The sequence below is a fragment of the Clarias gariepinus genome, chromosome 9 (assembly GCF_024256425.1).
Source record: "Clarias gariepinus isolate MV-2021 ecotype Netherlands chromosome 9, CGAR_prim_01v2, whole genome shotgun sequence".
Taxonomy (NCBI): domain Eukaryota; kingdom Metazoa; phylum Chordata; class Actinopteri; order Siluriformes; family Clariidae; genus Clarias; species Clarias gariepinus.
In genome coordinates this window covers 29,759,731-29,778,174 of record NC_071108.1, presented here as the reverse complement: position 1 = coordinate 29,778,174, position 18,444 = coordinate 29,759,731, and the positions used below count along the sequence as shown (strand labels likewise).

Below are 18,444 nucleotides of genomic sequence, written 5' to 3'. Positions count from 1 at the left end.
AGCCTTCATAACGCCTCTCATCTGGGGTGATTTGGTGATTTTTAAGGCTGGTAACTCTTCTCTGCAACGGAGGTAAGTTTTGGTCTCGCTTTCCTTAGAAGGTCTTCATGAAAACCTTGATGTGTTTTGCAAATGCACTTGACAATACTGTTCCAGAACAACAGACCTTTGTGTCAGTGAAACATTAACATATAACAAACGTTATATTAAAGTCTTTTGAGTAGGACTGGCACCTAGTGGTGAGGCTCAAACCCAGATCCTCAGAAAATCAACAACCTAGAACCGTAGCTGCCTGAGCCACCACTCCCACATTTTACATTTAATGTATTCTTGTAAAAAAGGCTCTAGGTTGTTGATTTTCTTAAGGATGGGTTTGAGCACCATTATTGGCGGGTTGACGCACCTAATACTACCAAGACTCCATGCTGTGGTTGGGTAGAATGAGGTGTGGCAACCCACCGATATCGGGGCTATTACTTGTAAAAATTCTGGTATTCTTGTAATAGTTCCCCATAAAACATCAATTTTTATAATGAAACTTGCTGTTCAACAAACCTGGTGATGTTTCCTTAGTCATTGTGTGTGTATATATATATATATAAATGAATGATGACTAAATATATACAGGAATATACAGTATACTGTACAGTACACACATGCAGTATTTATGGTTGTGTGTGGGAGTCAACTTTGCAAGCGTTGTGTACTTTGGAAAACAGACCTTCATTCCAGACTCATATTTCACAAGACCAGCTCTGACTCACCCTTAAACATTACCAAAAGTAGTCAGTAACCCCCACAATGTACATACCTACATAACAATTCACATAACTGCATCTAAACACATTGGTCAAGAATTTCTACTCCTTACCCACGCATCTGCCTCTGCCATGGCGGAAAAAAAGCACCTTTGTCATTTCTAATCCCATGACAATCCATCTTTCAGAACAATCTTTTTTTTTTTTTTTTAAATCAATTTAAATCAGCATGCAAACGGCTGGTCGAAACGAGCTCATCATTTCAGACACTGCAGTTATTCATGCTGCAAATAAAGGAGGCAGATAACATAATGTGTTTTTTCATTAGAAAATATGAAGATTATTGAAAATTGTGTAATCATACAGTATATGAGAACAGATCTATTTAATTTCTTGCTAATCCTGAATGCTTAAACCAGACAAAAAAAGTATGCAAGTCCAAGTATGCAATCGTGTGTGTGTGTGTGTGCGAGAGAGCGCATAATGATATAATATCCTCCTATCCTTTGCAATTACCTCCCGTTCTTCCTGTCAGTGCTGTGTCTTTAAGATGGAAACCACAATTTTGGCACCATTAACCAACAAAATAACAGCAGTTGTTGCACTCCAAGCCTTAAAAAGCCATATAAAGCCAATAAAGTTGTTTGGCCTGGACTGCAGCATGCCTGGCTTTCTCAGGCCTCTATTACCTAAATGGGTACCAAGAAAAAGAGAAAGCGAGCGAGAGAAAGAGAGCGCACGCGGCAGGAAAAACTCAAACGCCCGTCTAAGATTAAGAGAGACATCGGAGAAAGTCAGCCTAATACGGTCAAGCTTCTTCCTGATAGCCAGGCCATAAAACCGCTCAAATAACTATGCAGAACATGACAAGGCTTTAGGAGTGTTTATTCTCAACACATGGTTAAAGCACGTCGACTTCCCCCGAAGGCCCCTCTTTCATGTGGAGCACACCAGGGCCAAGGATTTGTTTATTAGCTTTATTACTGCTATTACAGATCACCTTAATAGTGCTGCATTTACACTTTTTTTTAATTATGAGATTCATCTGGTTTCAGACCAGCGATAAATTAAGCAAAAAATCTTAAAAATCTCCAGTAGAATTCATTACAACGTTTCTACATGTGTCTCTTATATGAATTACGCAATACATCAAAATATTACAATTTCATACATAAGCTTCAAATGTGGAAGATAACTTTCAGAGGTAAAAGAAAAAATACTTAATTTAAGTGTCAGTGCTCTTAACTGGCTCATTATTATCAAATCCCAAGGCTATCAATTGGCCATTGTAAGGCCTTGAGCAAAGTTTGTGATTACATCATTCTTTATCACTTTTCACACTGCATGACATAATCCTAATAAAGTCTCAGCTGAATTCTCTAGCAGACAGTGTGATCATATGAAATTCGTTTTTCATGGCAGGTTTTGCAATGAATATCTTATAACCTGGATACAGACCTGCGATTAATTACAACTCCCTATGTTCTTTTTCCATCATCAATCCAGGCTCGTGCAGAAAACTACAGAAATAGAAACAAAGTCAGCTTGAAGTCGATAAAGGTATTTTTTGAAATGTTCTTTGGTTTAGGATTCATCACTGCCACTGCTTTACGTTTTGTACAGCAGTGGCAGTGATGGTTGGTGGCGGTAAGATAGGAGTCATACTGTAGCAAAGGTCAAAGTTTTAATAAAGAAATTCTGTCACAGCGACGGGTTCCGGGTTCGATCCCTGCCTTGAGGTCTGTGTTGTGTTTCCTTCCATGACATGTAGAGTAGGCTAATTGGTGTCCCCATTGCCCGTAGTGTGGGAATGGAGATGTAAGTGTGTGTGTGTGTGTGTGTGAGACCTGTGGTGGATTGGCACTCCATCCAGGGTGTACCCCACCATGTGCCCTAAGTCTCCTGGGATAGGCCCCCCCCCCGAGACCCTGCATACAGAATAAAGCAGTATAGACGATGAGTGAGTGAATGAGTGAGTGAAAGTGATGCATGATTGTTGTCTGGAACAGCAAAAATTATCCTAAAATCTAGCCAGTGAAAAGCTGAAAGTAAAAAGTTGTGTGACGTCAAATGCTGGCAACTTATACCAACAGACAGATAACAACAAAAAACAGTTAAGATTGTTGATAGCCCGTCGCTGTCTAGACATGGTGTAGAACAACTCCAGCATTCCCGCTTGTTTTTCAACAATGAAACCATGTCCATACTACATCATCCCATAGACTTAAACTTCCTTGTTGCATTGAAGTGACATAACAGACATTTTGGAATCTGATTTGAGTGGCTATAGCCTCCAGACACAGATTTAGGAATCTGATTTTAAACCACATCTGGATATGGTTCAAATCTAGTTTATAAAAATAATATTCAGTGTTTTGTTTTGTTTTCTACTGTTCAGGTTGCATGAAAGCAATCTTTTCCCAAACTAATTCCAGTCTGTATTTGCCAAAAGCACTTAGCACTGTTGCCTTGCACCTCTAGCGTCGGGGTTCGGTGTGAATAGAGATTGCATGTTCTCCCCATGCTTGTTGGGTTTCCTCTGGATACTCTGGTTTCCTCCCACAGTCCAAAGACATGCAAGTTAGGCTGATTGGCGTTCCCAAACAGCCCATAGTGTGTGAATGAGCGAGTGCGCGTGTATGTGTGTGCCTTGCAATGGATTTGCACCCCATACTGTATGCCTGGGTTAAGCTCCAGGCACTCGTGACCCTGTATACAGGATAAAGCGGTGTGGATGGTAAGTAAGTAAGTGAGTGAGTGAGTAATATGATCCTCTATGATTTATTAGTTACTGATTTCGGTAAACACAACAATTGAATCGTTAATTCAGAAGTAAGGATAGCTTTAAAACTTCTGAACTTTCTCTCATGTCTCTCATGGAAGACAAGTAGATCAGGATGTTCTTGAATATATACAGAATCATCTATGCTTTTGGCTTCTGTTTATCCAGCAGGCCCTACATGGACTCCAGGGCAAGAGTCGTTTCCTGGCCTGATGTTGAGCACCGAGCTCCGGAATGTCGCATAGCCAGTACAGTAAACTTGGCAATGACATCAGATACATTTCCGAGAACTCGTGGCTACTCGGGCGCTCTGCAGCTCTGCTCTTCTTGAGACTTTCTTTAAGCTTTATTTAGTTCTGTGTTATTCTAGCCCTAAGAGATGTGTGTTGGCCCTAAAGCTTCCTAAAAGCATCTTCAGAATGAATAATATATTATACATCATACTGTACATCAACACTAACAAAAATGACTGGACCTCCACTGACACCTATATGGCCCATTTAAGGTTCCCCAAATCCATTCTATCTTCTCTAGCCTTTTTATCCATCCATCATCCTTTCTTTCAACTATCCAGCCAGCCATCCCATGATCCATCCATCATTCTAATCTAATCAAGCTTTCATCTTTATACAAGCGAGCAGGATGTCTGTTGTTTGCTAAACAAATTGTTTTCTAAGTCTAATTGGTGTTTCAGCTGTTTTATAGACTGCTAGGTTCCGGCTCTGACATCAGAGGCAAACATGGAAGGACAGCAGACCTGCATACCAGCTGCATGGGGTAACAGTCAGGTTAGACTGAGATAATGAATTTAGCTAATGAATGGGAGGCCTGAGGGGTGGAGACAGTAATTGCTACCATATGCCGTAATGCATGAGGTGGTCATTGGTGATTTTATCAGGCTAGTTTCTAGTTCATCCTTATTTATACTCATTTTCAACATGCCGTAAATGTGTTGTAATTGTTTTCCTTATTAGCTGACAGATCTACCTACATGATAATTATAAGCTTTAACTGATTTACCTCAAAGCTAAAATATCATTAAAAATCTTGGTTTCGTAGAAGTAACTGTGTTCTAACCAACACGAACCCACCATCGTAAGTTTATGGGGTTCGTCTCAAAGTTCTGGCTTTTGGTTAAGATCACGTTGTAAATAGTTAAGATCAAAGTTGTATGAAAAGCTGAAACTTGTTAAGATCACAGCTGGGTTTCTCATAAATGAGACTGCTCTCTGTACAACCTAATTTCACACTGCACTGGCTTTGTTGCTCTTTCTTGTGCGTAATCCCTCCCTTCAATTCTGTATAATCTAAAAGGGATGAGTTCCTCTTACAATGCAAACAGACATTAAATTATGTCATCTAACAAGTTATTCTTCTGTTCGCAGATATATTTTCTAGAGTTTTAGGGTAATGCACTCCATACAGTAATTGGTTCCAGTCGACGTAATTCTAGACTTGAAACTAACAGCTCAGTAACATCATAACTCCTTTGTTATAGGTCCCATTGTGAGAGCTTCAATTCCTTCTGCCAGATGTTTTGGTCGGGTTACAGATAGCAGTGTAAGTGAGGCAAGATCTCTGAGATATGATGTTAAAATCTATTCCAATGCTTGGTGGAAAAAAAAGTGCAACTTCCTACAAGGGACATCACAGTGAATGAATTTTTTCCACAGGAATCGTTGAAGGTAACGTCACCCAGCCTTTGATGGGATAAGCCAGCTGAGTCATCGGTCTGGGAGCATGACCAACCAGTAGGCGAATGGGAAAAATGATGACTGGGGCTTGATATGGCATGCGATTTAGCTACCTTCCATTTATGACTATTATCTATGGTGTTGTGAGAATCAATAGTTTACATAGGCGTAACAAAACTTTCCAAAAAGCGGAAGAATTGTAGAAATATTCAAATGATGCAAATAAAAAAAAGATACGCAATGCGTCAGTCATTTGGGTGGCAGACCAGATCAAAGAGTCCACTCATGCTGGAAGTTCAAGCCATCTTCTACTTCTTTACAATTGTCTGGGCCGAGGACCACCAGCATAGATTCGATGCTAATGTGTCCGTCTGTCAACTAACCCAGCCCTCTTTAAGACAAATGCCATTGTCATCACTTATTTTGCTTTCCCCTGAGTTTGTCAGCTTTTCCATCAACTATTCAAGCAATTTAACAACCAGTGAGGTCAAAAAAAGGCCCTTCTACTCAACTGCCCATGCCTTATTGTTCTTGTGGAAACAATAGAAAAAACAATACTGTTTTCCATTTTTAAACAGCTTGTCCATTGGATCTCATTTGTCAATCTTTTAGTAAAGTTGCACATAAATGGTTTCATAGGCAATGGTGATGTTGATAACATTTATGTTGATAAATGGTGATTAGCCATAAATGACCAAGAACCTTCACGGCACATTTCATGTATTTCACAAACTGTAATAAAATGCAAAGCCGACTATTACAAATAACTATTAAACTGTGAAAGAATTTTGCATATGTGGTAAATCTTCCAATAATGCAGCTCAGCCACTGCAGCTAATTACCTACAACAGACATACACTACTGTAACTCTTCCTCTTGTTATACAGCACCATTTGTTTTCTAGATGATCTCTACTCTCGGTCATGGATTTGGATCTTGGGATTTAGAATGCTTTTTATTAAGACCTTAATTTCACATGAAATAAAGGGATAAATCAGTGATTATACTTGACAGCATAATTTGTCCAAAACTCATTCCCAGTTATATTATTTCAAGCCATATGGTATTTTGGATCCTTTTTTTTTTATTATTAAATGCTCCTGCAAACAATTTTCCACTGAATTCTTTTATATCCAGTTTAATAGACAATACCTATTAAACACCAAGAACTTCTTACATATGCATTTTGATTATGGTTCAGGTTATTCTAAGATGGTCTTTGCAATGGAGAGAACTGGCATTCCATATTGATTGTAAAGTATTCTTACCCTGCATGAAGTATATTAGCAGTCACTCGCATAAATAAATGAATAGCTAGTTCGCTCCGTGTGCCACAGCTGTCTGGCACCCTCATTCCTGGGATAAGACAAATTCTCAGTGGTATTTGGAAGACGTCCTGAACCTACGATGTTTTGTTTGTCACACTGGAAAAGCCGAGTCCAATCAGTCAACAGGTCTGTCCAAATAGATCAGGAGACATAAATCCCTGTTTTAACACGTTTCCATAAAAGGAAGAAGATGTGTTTATGTACTCCATATTGGTGCACGACAATGACGCATGTTTGCAGGCTCTGTTATACATCAGATCTGTAACAAAAATCTCAAAGGACCATGCAAGTATGCATACAAATCAATATGAAGAACAAGAACAATTGCGTGTGAGTTACAGTACTGTGACTTCCTCCAATTCGCTTCAGGCGAATTCGAAAACGCTTAACTTGTTTCCTACTTTGCATGGCAAATGATGAGCAATCCTATCTGCTCAGTATATTCAAATCTGCCCATGTGTGTGTGTGTGTGAGAGAGAGAAACAGAAAGAAATAAAAAACATTAAGGGTTACAAAGAGATCAAGACATCGTCTATTAAAGAAACAATAATAGACAAGTACCAGGCTACCACTCAAAATAATGTGCAAGGTACAGTAAGTCTCACTACATTTGACCCATAGTCAAGACAAAATCCTTCCATTCATCTTTATCATCCCTCCATTCTCCTTTTTCAGCATTTCCAGACACTCCCTTTATTATTTTTTTTTATATAACACCATAATCCTCTCTCTTTCTTCCTCACACAAACACACGTGCACATTCTCCCCTCCCTTCTTCACTCTCGCCCATACATGGCTGTGTGCGTCTGCTTACAATCAAACGTTATTAAAAGATACACACATTAATCAGAGACAAGTACATCTCCTTTCCATGTATGGCTCTCTGATCAGCCCAGATGCTGCATACCGTTCGATAGTGAACAGCCAGACAGTCCTTCAGGGTGGAAACAGGTTAGGACTCGGACATGTCTAGCTGTTTCGAAACAAGTCGGTCTATGTTCTCCCACAGACTACTGCTACGCATGCTCCTGTAACCCGAGTTATGTTCTCAGCTGTACCGCAGCTTTACATTGTAGGATAAAACAAGTACAGTAAGCTGACACAACGTTTCATGGAACGCTCAGTACCTAGCAAGGAACCATGTGAGAACACCTTGGAATGCTGCTCTACGTGTTTCTGTTAAGTTTTTCACCTAAGCAGAGGAAACTTTACATTCGAGATTGTGGGTTAAAAGGAAATTCAGGCCATCAAATAGGGTGACTAAGTAGACCACAGGTCTAAAATCTGAGTTTGGAGTTTGCTTCAGCAAGGAATGTCCGTTATTACCATTAAACGCAAGTGGTTTCCCAATGGAACCTTAGTCATATTTTGGCCATAATAAACTAATGAGGCACTGGTTCCATTTTAGTTGAAAACTGACTAGTCATCTTTAAGGGTGTAGCATCCATTGATTATGAGGCAGATTTTCCATTCATAACTGTACATACTCTATGAATGATAAATGGTCAATCCGAGTGCCTGACTGTTATCCTTCGAAGTGTGTTAAATGTTTGCACTAAAAAAATACTTTGATTTTTTGCCATCTTAAACAACCCTTTATCTCCTTAGAGACTGCTTCTTAGTCGCCCAAATTGCCCCTGAACCATTCATGTTGTGGTTCAATTTTTACTGCTAGGTAACGTGAGTGCGGGCTTGTTCACAGCTAACGTGAGCTACAAAGCTTAATAGCGTCTAAGACTAAATACCAAATCTCTCGCCAACCCATGAACAATGGCACTACTTGATGTGTGGAACAAGAGATTCTATACCCTACATAGTGTAGCTTTCCTACACTCGCTATTTGGAATTCAACTCTGGAATTATTTTTCTTAAGGTAACGTTAGTAAGCTGATGAAGCACTATAAGGCGGAGTAAGTGGAGGCATAAAGAGAAACTTATGAGAATTACAGGACGGTCCACCACCTCCATGGTTTCTTCACCTCACCATTTGGCTGCATATTACTGGTCAGAATTTAAAGCTACTTTCACCCCTGCTGATTTGTCAATAGGAACAGTTAGGCCAAGTAACTGGGGCTTAGTCAAACTTAATTCAGGCTCTTTTCAGAAAGAAAGTCGCTGTTATATTCTAAAAAGTGACCAGATTTAGTCCCTACAGTATGTTGGCAACATTGAAAGCAGAGGAACTATTGAAGAAGTTACCTCTTGACACTTTCAAATATATAGAAGGAGAAGCAAATCGTCCCCAGGTATATACAGCGGAACCTCAGCATAGAATAAAAAAGTATGAAAAATTACGTATCTTATGAACGCATACTAAAGGCAACACTGGTATCGTGGGTTGACTCTTTCTAAACAGTTTTCATGACTGGAAAAAATGTAAGATTCATAAACATGCTTTGCTGCTTTTTACTGAATGGCTCCTGGGTGTACACGCAACTTAGCCAGTGATCAGTTCAGTTCAGTTCATTTGTCTGTATTACAAAAATACTTTGTACGTTAATGCAAAGCTAATGTCACATAATATGATAGTATTACAGTATGTTAGCCAGCTAAAAGCAAATCTCTCTCCTGGTTTACCCAACATGCTAATTAGTCTATTGTTTACCGGTTTATTGTGACCTTATCTAACGTGACAGTTAATATTAACTAATGTTATTAATCTAATGTTATCTAGCTAGATCTGATATCTTATGTTATTTTCCACAATATGGTTGCTATTCTATGGAGATCTTTTGGCATAATATTACAGTTCACATCTAATGTCATATAGCAGCAAACTGCTAGCCAGTTCAATAGCTACCTTTTCTATTGTTTTACATTATTTAATAGTGTAATGTTTGCTAGCTTAAAACATTCTTGGACACTTGGACACAATACACTGTAATAGCTAATCTAATGTGGGCTAGCTTGTGATTATTCTCTTTATTGGTTGCTACAATATGAGCTTGCTAGTCACTTGACTACAAATTTTTGCAGCACAACTACTTTAGCTATTTTGTGGGTTAGGCGGTATTGCCTGCTGTTACAGCATATTTATTTCTATTTACATCTGTCAGAGACGCATGAGAAAGTTACATACGTTATATACTGCTATGCCCCCACCCCATTTATGCAAACACACACACACACACACACACACACACACACACACATGCACACTATATTCCTTTATCTCTTGACAAACACACTAATGGGCTTGACACCAGTCACATTTACCTACAATACATAGGAAAAACAGCTATAGGGAAGGACGGGAAATACACAGCCAGAGTAATCCCTGACCTCTTAATGCAGGATCCTCCCTTTTATGATTAAGAGGAACCGCTCTGACTCCATAAAACCCCACTTCTGAGAAACTTCTCACTCATGCATGTTAAAGTCAGTAAAGAGGAATCTTTAAAGAGATGAAACAAGGCTCAAAGTTCAGCAGTTTAGCATGCAAGTTTTATAAAAACATGTTAACAATGAAATTATACATAAAATTACACTTTTATATTTTGGTGCTTAGTGTTACAGTAATACTGACATTACTCAATTATAATTAGACAAATGTATGGTTAAAATATTTAAGATATATACATAAATATGTATTATATTATATCTAGATTCTGATTGGTCAAAAGTTGTTGATTAATTATCCATAAGAGCAGCTCTGACAGTAGTCTAGGCTACGAGGCCGGTCACAAATTTATATGAACCAATACACATTAATGTCCTAGAATTGACAAGAACAAGCTCAAACTCAGTAAATCATATAGCTTTAAACTGTCTAAATGACCAAATCTGATAACCATGAGAATGCTTTCCAAGCACCACCCTGGATTTCAGCACCATATACGTACTGTATATCCATGTCCTTTAAAACAAATCAGAGCGTTGAATATGTAAAGCACCTGAGAACAAACTAGCTCAAAGAGCTCCACGTCCAACATTCGCTATATCAGACCCTGCCCCGAGTGAGAACTGGGTATTTCTGCTCAGACAGACAATGACAGTTTACCAGATGTTACTGTCCCTATCTGAATGAAGCACTGAAGGTCTGGATAGGGACAACACGTTAAAGTCTACCATGTTGTAAAGTTTAAATGTTGCTAAAAGTGAACTCACCAAAGTCTGTGTCAGAGATCTACTGGAGTGTGTGATGGTACTGCCGTGCATAGAGTCCTTAGGAAAACACAGCCTCTCTCTCTCTCTCTCTTACTCTCTCCCACACACTCTGACTACACATCTGACCAGCTAAGACCTCTTGTTTCTCTCTCTCTCTTTCTCTCTCTCTTTCTCTCTCTCTGATCTCACCGACTGGCTACGCATTCTCTCTCATTCTCACATTCAATCACTCCCTCTTTTTTACTTTTACACTTAACCTCTATTCACTCCCTTGATAGAGTAACTGCCCCCCCCCCCCCCCACCACCCCCCACCCACACACACACACTTTTCACTGCCTGGGGTGAGCGTCACGTCACTAAGGGTTGCCATGGAAACGATCGGGCAGCATATACTCGACTCATTCTTGGCTGACTTTCTACACTAAAGAGTGACATTTCAATGGGCACCAAACCTAATCTTTGTGCGAATAAGGTAGTTTTTCTACAGCGAGCTGATAAAAACAGGGGAAGTCAAATACAAAACAGCCTCTAACTGTGCTAATCTCCCTCCATTCTTGTTCTCGTTTCTCTCTTTCTACAGGTTTGCAACTTAGAAAAGAACAGGTTCTTCCAAGTGGCTCAGACAGAGACTGACATAAGCCTGGAGTAAACACTAATCAATCCCTTGATTCATATACAATTAAACCAGCTGTTTACCAACGTATAGAGCTAGAGATTATGTTGTTCTGCAAGTACAGACATCGCTTCTGAAAGAGCTGCGTGCTAGAAAGACATTAAGGGGTTGCACAATTGCTTGCCGATCCCTTCTGTAAGCATTGACGTACCGTATAGGAGCATGGCTACACATGTCCGACCTTGCCACATCGTTTAAGACCATGACCACTTACAGTACAGACAGCTGATTCCATTACTTCATTGTTTTAAAGACACAATAGGAAATCGCTGCCTCTTCTTCTTCTTTTTCTTCATAAAATGTGAGATCGTGGATTGTTTTAGGCAGGTTGAAAGTGATCACCAAGCTGCTGGTTTCACAAGACCAAAGATTTTTAATTTTTACGATTTGATCAAATAGCTGGCACTGAAACTATGCCTCAGCATGATAACCAGTGCTGAAGTGGATCAGGAGTTGTGCAAAGCCTGTACCACTTTTACCACAGTACCGTTGTCTTTCGGCCGCTCCCTTTAATAGACTGACTGATCCGAACTGATCCGCACAACAACTAGGCACAGGTTTTAAACCAGATGCCCTTCCTGATGCATCCCGCTTGGGACTGGTACTGTACTGTACTGTCCCCAGTGGCTGGGGATCGGACCCAGGCCCTTTCTGACCCAGTTCTGACTTTAGCTCCAGCTGCAATGCAAATGATTTCTATACCTATAATTTTCAGACTTCATCACCTTCTCTGCAGGACAGTAAGTTAGTCTGAAACTTGTACAGTGTAAAAAATGAACATAGATGAAATCAGAGAGAACTATTTTAGGAGTGGTTTGCTGTTACTAGAAGAACTGCCTGGATTAAACTAAGCCTTCTGTCCCTGGAGACAAAACAAGAAGGATGACACAGAAACTGGCCCCATTCAGACCAACCTTCAGGCCAACAACAAAGATATCAGTGGATGCAACAGAAATGTTGGATGGACGGATAACTACTGACCAAGAAACTGCTAGTCAACTGAGGAGTCTGGTAATGCATGATAAAGTCTAAATTTTTAGAAATAAAGTTTGTAATTGTGAGAATTAAATCACAAGCAATTGTGCAAAATAAAGTCAGGATTCTACCATAATAAAAAAAAATTGGAATATGTTGCAAATTTAAAAAGTCAAAATTGCATAAAAAATGGCAGAATTATGAGAATTAAACTTACAATTATAAGAAAATCAAGGATTGCAAAAAAATATTAATAGGCTTAATGTTTTTATTTAGAAAACAACAAATCACAAAAAAAAGCTTGGTTTTCACAGACAATGTCAGAAATCTGAAATTCTCATTGCAATCATGAGAAATATAGTAGGAATTCTGAGAGATTAAGTCATAAGGGTGGGTAATCACAATTTTTAAAAACGAACTTGCAAAAGTTAGAATTTGAGAAATAAAGTCAGAATTGCAGAGAAATTTTGAATTATGAGAAAAAATGGTCATTGAGAATTTAAGTTGCATGTAAGGAAGGAATCAGAATTATAAGAAAAACAAGAATTTTGAGAGGTTGCAATTTGGAGTAACAAAGTCGCAATTACAGTATGAGAAATAAAGTCAGGATTCTGAGAAATAAAGTCGTAATTTTTGGTAATGAAATTGGAATTTTTAGAAAAAAATTTGCAAAGGCAAAAAATAAGTCAGAATTAAAAAAATAAAGTATTTATAAAAGTGCATAGAGTATATAGAAAGTGAATAGTGCAGTTATGAAGTGCAAGTTTTAAAAAAAAAAATCTAAGAAAAAGTCTGAATTATAAAAAAACAAGAATTGCGAGAAGTAATGTGGTTATTTAAACTAGCAAAGTCACAATTATGAGACATAAAATTAGGATTCTAAAAAAATAAAGTTGCAATTAAGAGTGATAAAGTCAGAGTTCTTAGAATTAAAGTCATGATTGTGAGAAAGAAACTCAGATTTCGAAAATAATGTCACAATTTTGAGAAATAAAGTCACAATTCTGGGAAATAAAATCTTAATTATTAGACATAAAACACTAACTTTTTTATGTAGTGCACTCAGGCTCCCATACAGTACCTTCATTCTATGCCACCTTGCTGTTCACAATGCTTTTCGCTCATTTCTACAAACAGAGATTCTTGTTCTTGGTTCACAATCGTATGCAACGCTGAGACCGAAAAAAAACCCCTGAAGTATCCCTTTAAATGCATCTCGTTTTGTTTGGCGAGCTGTCAAACCCAGCACAGCACAAGAATGCTGCGTACATACTGCATACGTGATGAGAAACATCTGAAATGGGCAAAACTTGAAGGAATAATACACACTAACAGTCTTAGCATGCCACCGATAACCATGACCTGCTGAAACCTGGATTAGCTGGAAAAATTCCCCGAAGACAAAAATGTAAACACAACAGGGTCATAAACAGGATTATTTGTCCTGGAGGAGACCGAATGGTTTCTGTTTAACGTCGCTAAGGCGCAGAATCTAAACCAGTTCTCCCACAGGTGAAGGGTTTCAGATGTAAGATCACACAGCAGCATGGCCTGCAGGAGAGGCGTTATGTAACCCTGAGGTCAGGTGACAGGCTTCATTATTCCTGCAGCATGCAGCGTTTGCTGTTCATATACACACATGTGCACTCACTCACACACACACACACACACACTCACACGCACATGTGCATATGTGAACACTATGTAGTTCCAACATAACATGTATGATATACTGTATAGATGATTTTTTTTCTCAGTAAGTGAATAACCTGTGGGTGTGTGTGTGTGTGTGTGTGTTTGTGTGTGTTTAAAGGAAAGCTGCTTATGAAGGTCTTTGGCTCTCTAAAGCTGTAGGAGTCAGCAACTTTTTAATAATTCAGTGGTTTGGAAGGAGGCAGTGTAACTCAGGCTAGTATCTGAAGTTTTGTGTGTGTGTGTGTGTGTGTCATGCGTCATGCGTTTAAGGAGCATTTAATTCCCAAGACTTCTAAGAGCAAAAAGAGGAGAAAGAAGAAAGGAGAAAAGAATAAAGGGGGCACATACAGTACAGTACAGTATACACACTTTCCTCATCCTACCTGCCAAAAGTCGAGTCGTTGCATCAGTGCATACAGCACTCGTAACTGTCCACAGTCATCACGGTTGTCCAATTTAGGCAAGGTATTCGATTTGCTCAAGATCATTAAGCAGTAACAACTGAAAAAATGCCATAAATGACATCAGTGTTGAAATATTATTACAGCCGAAGCGTACGACGGCTTAACACCAAACTGACAGTATTGAAAGTACGACGCTATGGGCAAGGCCCGGTGTTATATAAGACTGTGTGTGAGTTTGATAAACTCTGGCAAATATTTACTCGTAATACTGTGATGCTAATAAGGCTATAAATCCACATGAAGTACAGAAACAAACAAACATTTTGCATCTTTTCTAGTCTTTGGGAAATTTAAAACTAAGATAATATTATTTTAAACTAAAGAGTGGACAAATATGGTAGGCATGTACTGACTGCAAGAAGCAACATCTATAAGGAATCATTTTCCTGAAATGAATCTAAATGCGAGGATATGACTGAATTTTTACGCGATATAAACATATTGACCTAAAGCATGATCCATGTGAATGGCTCCAGGGAATTGATTGGTGTTGGGGGATCAATGGGGGATGGGGATAAAGATCAATGATCAATCATCTATTATTTGTACATTAATATCTATTATTTGTAAAAAAAACAAAAAAAAAAAAACAATCACTGATCAGCATTTTCCCTAGCAACCAATCAGTAATCAGCATTTTCCCTAGCAACCAATCAGTAATCACAATTTCCCTAGCAACCAATCAGTAATCACCATTTTCCCTAGCAACCAATCAGTAATCAGCATTTTCCCTAGCAACCAATCAGTAATCACAATTTCCCTAGCAACCAATCAGTAATCACCATTTTCCCTAGCAACCAATCAGTAATCACCATTTTCCCTAGCAACCAATCAGTAATCACCATTTTCCCTAGCAACCAATCAGTAATCACTATTTTCCCTAGCAACCAATCAGTAATCACTATTGTTCCCCAAAACCAATCACTGTAAACTATTGTTCGCATAAAAAACAACCATTAATCACCAGTGTTCCCAACAATTAACTACTGATCACCATTGTTCTCACAAAAAAATCACTGATCATTATTGTTTCCATCAACAACTCACTGGTCACTATTTTCCCCAGCAAGCAATTACTAATCACAATTTCCCCCTGCAACTAATCTGATCACTATTTTTCCTAGCAACCAATGACTTATCACCATTTTCCCCAACAACAAATTACTAAACACCATTTTTTCCAAAAAGCAACATGACTGTTCCTCAACAGCCAATTACCAATTACCAGTGTTCAATGAACAATCACTGATCACTATTGTACCCCCAAAGCAATCACTAATCGCCGTTGTTCCCACCATCCAATCACAGATCACCATTGTCCCCAACATCCAATCACTGAACATTACTGTTCTTAAAAAACAATCACTGACCACAATTTTTCACAGCAACCAATCACAGATTACTATTGTTTTCACAAACCGATCACTGATCACCGTTTGGCCCAGCATCCAATCACAGATCATCATTGTTTTTAAAAAACAACATGAGCTTTTCTCAACATACATTTACTAATTATTAGTGTTCTCATTGAACAATCATTGACCACTATTGTTTCTCAAAACCAATCACTAATCAAAATTGATCTCATCAACCAATCACTAAACAATCAATTACTGATCAATATTGCCCCCCCCCCCCCCCCCCCCAAAAAAAAAAAAAAAACATCCAGTCACTAATTACCAATGGTCCCCACAAGCAAATGGAACTTGTAATAAAAACAAGGTATGGCTTTTGTTTGTACAGTATAACCTTCTGAGGGAGGTGTGGGCTTTACCCCCAGTAAACAAGCGAAGGACTCGTGAGTCCCAGTTAATGAGTTATAACCCATATGACAGCCAACCACAGGGTAGGAGGTGTGGCTTCTGTGCCTGTCAATCGTCAGTCGCTTAATAGAGTTTTGGGTTTCCTCTCCTCTAGCTCAAATTACCGTGCTGTACTGCTTTCATAATAGCATCATGCCCTGTTACAGACTGGCATTCCATTCAGGGTGTATTCCCATTTCATGCCAGTTTTCCTGGGACAGGCTCCAGGCACACCACAATCCTGACCAACATAAAGCACTTACTGTAGATTAATGAATGAATGAAATGTTTCCTCAATACCGAATCACAATGCATCACATTTAAATCATAGTAAAGAGTAATGCCATAATGATTGAATGATACACACCCTAAAAGAATGTGTCTTAAGCATAATATGAAGCGTATTAATTATGGCATACTTGGTTATGTAACATGACAAACACAGTGCCCCAGTGTTTGCCCTAATGCTGGCATTCACTTTGGTCCAGTTCAACAATGCAGCTTGAACAAAAATGGCACTAGTGAATAAAACAAAGGCACTCACACAGCCCTATTCAGCATATGGGTTTGTATCCCATTTACAAGTCACACACTCTGTGCTTGCAATCCGGAAGATCATGCTATGCGAGTTCACATGAGGGTATTAAAGTCTCATTTCTCAATATACGGAGTGGAGATTTAAATCAGGTAAACATGCACAAAGAAAGTAATTAGATGAACGATAGCACACATGGTAAGTGTTAGGTAGTGAAGCTAGTGCAGAAACCAGTGCAGTGACAGGAGAGAAACCGGTACCTACTGTGAGATGAAGTTCCAGTCAAACAGTTAGCGGGAATGAGAGAAGCAGGAAAGACACTGTTGTGTTTTGGGCTGGGGGCGTCTACTAATGGGCTGTGCTTCTGTGACTCAGTCTGTATGCAAACCAGAATCAGACACACACACACACACACACACACCTCGCAGGGCCTAACAAGATGGGGGCTCCATAATAGTTTCCATCCAACACACTCATGCACAGATGGAAATAATAGAAACACCAGAGCGCTCTCAGAGGCAACTCCCTCTTGTGTTTTGGAATCAGGAGAACAAACCTATTTCCTCTTACAGTTTGAAAGCAGTGGTGTGGGTTTGATCTGTCATGTGGGTATATGACTGGCACATCTGTACATCTGAATGCTGAACACACACTGTAACTTACTGTCTGGATGTTCTTCTACAGTCGGTGTACTGTATAAACCAGCTCCAGTTAGTCCAGTGTCCTTAAGAGAACTAGAATATAACAGCGTTTTTCTATCCCAGTGAAATTTTGCATTGTTTCTTAAATACTACTATTAACATATAAAGCACTAAATGGTATCACACACCAGTACCTGAATCAACTACTAGTGTTTTATGATCAGCCACGCCAGCTTTGTTCAAAAGGTGTAAGATGCTTGTTGGTACCTTGTGTTATGAAAACTACAGCAGGTGGAAGCGCTTTTTCTTACAAAGACCCGAAGTTCTGGAATATCCTTTTTTAGATATAGTCTTAATATAGTGTTTATGTCTAGGCTGAAAACATATTTATTTAGTCAGGCCTTTTGTGAAACGGTTTGCTCTTAGATGGGGAACTCATGGGCTTAGAGTGTTCAAGTGAACTGATATGTTTGAATTTTGTGTTCCTTACTCTCATTAATCACTCAGCTTTGATGATGATTGCTTTACTTCCCAGGAAGCCCTCATGTTTGTGTTTCATTCCGGCTTTCCCTTTTAGTTATGATGTCATTGCTAGTTGCACTCTGCACTGAATATATACAGTACATTGACCTTATCTAATCTATGACTGTAAAGTATACTTAGGTTCTCTCTTTCTCTCGCTGTCTTTCTCTGTCACTCTCTCCCTCTCTACATACACACACAGTCAAAAATTATCCACACTCCGGTTATATTAGCACTTCTTTTGGCTGCACTGGTTTATGAGCGCTTTCAGTTCGAGGCTACTGCCTCCCTAGTCTATGGAAGGAGAACGCTTCTTGAAGAGTCTTTACTGGTGACCAGTCAAGTATGGAACAGGACACAGACCAAGAAAAAGTTCAAAAGTCAACCATCAACTGGAAAATTGATGCTTACAGTTTTCTGGGACTCTCAAGGGCCAGTGTTGGAACATTATCAGGAAAAACGTTGAC

The 18,444-nt window shown here is 39.0% G+C and overlaps 1 protein-coding gene across 5 annotated transcripts in view; it reads right to left on the bottom strand.

Annotated features, from left to right (window-relative positions):
- Positions 1-17,096, bottom strand: part of sorbs3 (sorbin and SH3 domain containing 3) — a 54,042-nt gene extending 36,946 nt beyond the window's left edge. For 3 of the 5 annotated variants that reach the window (XM_053504264.1, XM_053504267.1, XM_053504268.1), the window contains exon 1: positions 10,670-10,798. The gene's annotated coding sequence lies outside the window, so the exon portion shown is untranslated. Of the gene's footprint in view, positions 1-10,669; positions 10,799-14,396; positions 14,515-17,078 lie in introns of those variants that run through there. The other 2 variants (XM_053504265.1, XM_053504266.1) reach the window with 2 other exon arrangements.
- Positions 17,097-18,444: the final 1,348 nt, after the last annotated feature.